This window comes from Ischnura elegans, chromosome X (genome assembly GCF_921293095.1).
Source record: "Ischnura elegans chromosome X, ioIscEleg1.1, whole genome shotgun sequence".
NCBI lineage: Eukaryota > Metazoa > Arthropoda > Insecta > Odonata > Coenagrionidae > Ischnura > Ischnura elegans.
Window position 1 is genome coordinate 34,018,573 of NC_060259.1, and position 4,115 is coordinate 34,022,687.

The 4,115-nt window shown below is 38.5% G+C and overlaps 1 long non-coding RNA gene across 1 annotated transcript; it reads right to left on the bottom strand.

Moving 5' to 3' along the window:
* Positions 1–1,052: 1,052 nt before the first annotated feature.
* Positions 1,053–3,565, bottom strand: LOC124171661. The gene is made up of 3 exons (XR_006867898.1): positions 2,914–3,565; positions 2,123–2,323; positions 1,053–1,372 (listed from the first exon to the last, which is right to left on the bottom strand). It is a non-coding gene; the product is annotated as an uncharacterized LOC124171661 (long non-coding RNA).
* Between the last annotated feature and the right edge of the window lie 550 nt (positions 3,566–4,115).

Here is a 4,115-nt window from a genome sequence, read left to right on the forward strand (position 1 = left end):
AGCACATTGACATTAGGTACCACTTTGTAAAAAAATTGGTTGAGGATGGCAAGGTGATCGTGAAATATTGTCCAACTAATGATATAGTGGCAGATGTAATGACCAAAGGACTGGTGAATGTCAATCATCTGAAGGGTATTGGGGGTATGAATATGCCAAATGTATTTGTCAATTAAGTGAGGGTGTTATTTCTGTAGGTAATCGAGCTGAAATAAGTTATTTGAATTTTTGCGCACTTGCCTACAATGTACTGTTAGTTTTACCGTAGTAAAGATTGTAGCCTTCCGGTGATGGTTTCTTAAGACAGTGCCATCTTTCTTTTCTCCATATTAAGTCCACATTTATCCTCTTGGAATTTAATGATCCCAACAATTTCAACTTTGGCATTTCATAAAATAGCATACGGATGTATTACATAGAATAGGGTACAGGGAGGGAGTGGGCAAGGAGGGATCTGGGGAGGAGGATCAGAGGAGGGGGGAAGGTAATCTTTACCCCCTGACAAAACTCCTAGTCCCAGCCCTAGTTCAAGGATTAGTATTTAGGTAAGTTTAAGCAAGGAATCGAGAGAGCAAGGAATGACAATCATAATAAGATAAAATGGACCGATTATGACAATGTTGGTTCTAAGTAGCACAAAAAATTTACACATTTTCAGCTCTATTCAAGAAAGATTTACTCAATACTTGATACTGTATTGTATAATCATGGATCAGTTGAAAACGATACCCGATAAAATCCTTGAGACCACCCAGGGATGCCGACTTACAAAAAATATTGGGGGGGCCCAAACCGGAGATCTTGCCCCGGGAAATTTTATAAGTAGTGAATTGTAATTTTTTGAAGCATTTAAAAAGAGTCTTATAATCAACATCAGATCCCTGATAACTCGAATCTCAATATCTGGCCACTTGGAGGAAAATCGACAAGCCTGACACATTTTTTCCTCACACCAATGACAAATTTCTCAGGGGGCTCGGGCCCCTTCAGACCCATGGAGTCGGCGCCACTGAGACCACCTCAATGACGAAATCAGTTCCATAGGATCAATATTCACTTTCATTTAAAAGAGGTTTATTTCCAATGCTGCCAGTGTAAAATGGATATTTACATATTAATTTGTAGTAGACATATATAGATAATGAACCCTGTTTAGGAATTTTTTTACATTTGTTAATGAGCATGTTGAAGAAATTGGGAACTCTTTCTTTCCGGAATGGCTTTTGGTCCGACATTCGTCCAAGACATGAGGGAAACCGGTAAAACCCCATGTAGACCGCCCTGTAATTGATGATATGAAGAAGTCTTGTTGAAGTCAAGGGATGTCTTGATGCTGTTATCACAGTTTCCTTTGATCTGCTCGTATGGAGTGCTGTAAGGTTAAAGATCGGAGTTAATACACATTATAATAAATTTGAGCTGCACTAGTCTTGTTTACAAGCAGGTTACTTACACATATATATTTTGTTTTCATTTGTTGGTAGGCTTTAATGTCTTTTATCATATGCAGTTATTTACATGCCCAACATCAGAAGATTAATCTGGTGATTACATTTAACTTATTCTCAATGTAGACAAATGGACAAACTTAAGAAATTATAAAGAAGAAATGAATTCAAACTCATTTGCCATATAGGCATCAGATGGAATGCATTTTAATTTTCAAACTCTAACAGGAAAGTTCAAATTCATTTCATTAGATTTAAGAATTCTTTAAAGTAGTTAAACATATAAGGTGAACAAACTTTGGTTTCAATTTAAATTTAATAAAATATAGAATGTGTGATAAAGGTTATGAATGAGAATAAATATGAGAAAGAAGAATTGGAGAAAAATTACCAGGTGAACAAATACTAACTGTGAGAATTGCAGAAGTATAAAAGATAAGAAAAATATGCTGTGAAATGGGTTTAGATTCTACAAAAATACACCAAACATAATTTCTTTAAAAAATTCTGAATAAGTTGCTTGAAGGGCTTAGTGAAATTCATAAGAGATTTAGTCTGATGAAGAAAATATGAAGTTATTCATTTGTTTAAAGAACAAACAATTAAATTATTCATTGCCCAAGGGCCAATGTGCAAAATAGAAAAACAATTATTTAGAAAGAAAGAATAATCACCTCATCTCTCTACCTTCTCTACAGTCGACAATGGCTGATTTCACATCTACACCATCTTCATGGAGTATACTAGGGCATCATGCGACGTGTTGTCAAAAATGTCTGCATTGGTTACTCCTTCCTGCAGGAGCAGGTTGGCCACCAGAAGACTCAGGAGCCAAAGGAGGTCATCCTTGGAGACGGGAGACTTGGTTGCCGGTCCTGTTGAAAAGAGAGAGGAACAAGATGCTAGTGGCACTGTGTGTGCTAACCCTTCTGCCTGTGCCTGCTGCATGGAGCATTTCAATTCTCTGGCTGGATACATTCCAGAGCAGTTGGCACATTTCAGATTCTCCACATCGCAAGTTATAGAACGATGGCTCGCTCCAGAGGAGCAGCTAGGGATAAAAGATAGGGGGGTTTCAGACGCAAAATAATTATGGGGTCCTGGGGGTGTGGCATACCTGCCAGGGTAAGCGGGAGGTGCGGGGACCCTCTGTCATAAAAAATAAAGATAAATGGCCCAAAATGGTGAATTTTACAGCATTCTGAGAGATATTTTATCCTTACACTATTCTATAAGTAATATTAATCTAATTCAGAAAAATTGATAAAACTTAAAAATTTCTCTGAGTTCTGTGGGGAGGTTTGGAGGTTTTATCCCCCAAAACCCCCCTCGCTGCGCCACTGGCTAGCTCCACACCTTTCAAAGCATAGATCCTTCCTGCCAGAGTGTGCATTAGGGTGGGTTGGCTGTATGGTGGATGGGATGGCTATACTTTGAGCTTTTGGCCAAAGACAATTGGACCTACCTGGAGAAGCTGCTGCACCATGTTAGCATCCTTGGTCATCAGCCGAATGAAGGTGGTTGGTTGGCCAGTAGGTCCAGCAGTGATCATCATCTCCTGGATAAAGCGTAGACCGGCAAAATTAAGTCCCTCCTTGAGAAGGGCCTCATGTGTGGTCAGGTCCGAGAGCCGAGATTAGTATGCCGAGCCAGGCAAAATGCATCACAATTAAGGTGCATGGCTCACCCAGCCAGTGGGACAGCTTCTTCACAAATCACTGGGATGCTGCTTATACTCTCCTCTCTTGCAAGAATACAGACACCACTGCCATGAAGAGTAGTGGAAAGGTTGAGGTAGCAGCAGATGAACACTGAAGTGTAATTAGCAGGCCTTTTGCAAGCAGCAGGGTGGATAAAGTATAATATTTTTGGGTTGGGGTGGGAGTGAGGGAAGGAAAATTAGAGAGTTGATATGATGATGCTTGAGAATACGTTGTTTATTGTATACAATTTAGACTATAGTGTATTTCTTTAAGCACACTCTCTGGCTATGTCTACGAAAAAAGGTTTAATTAAGATGCCTATCCTTTTAATCGCCTTATACGACAAGCAGGGATACTGCAGAAATATTCTAAAATTCCCATTTCTTTGAATTTTTTTATATTTTTTTCTTTGAATATATCTCTGTAACTTCCTAACCAAAAGAAATAAAATCATTATCATTATTATTGTTAATATAATTATTACTAGTCCACAATGTGGCAGAGACAAGAAAAACATGAGAAATGTAAGGAACAGCAAGCCAATTATAAAAGGTCCGCCTGTAGCTATAGCCAAAGCACTTTGCATCCTCTCTGGCCCCATAGTTGTTCCTATCCCAAATATACATCTGGGAAATATTCCAAAATTCCCATTTCCGCAGGGAATTATTTTAAAGAACAGGTATATTGTATACAACGTAGACTGAAGTGTATTTCTTGAAGCTCACTCTCTGGCTATGTCCACGAAAAAAGGTTTAATTAAGATGCCTACCCTTTTAGTCGCCTTTTACGACAAGCAGGGATACTGCGGAAATATTCTAAAACCCCTATTCCGCAGGGAATTATTTTAAAAGTATACTTAAAATTTCTACAGTGAACTACAGAGATTTCAGGCAGCAATTAACACAATATGGGACTCATTATGATGTTGCCAAAGTAGATTTGTAGCTATATATTTCCACATTAT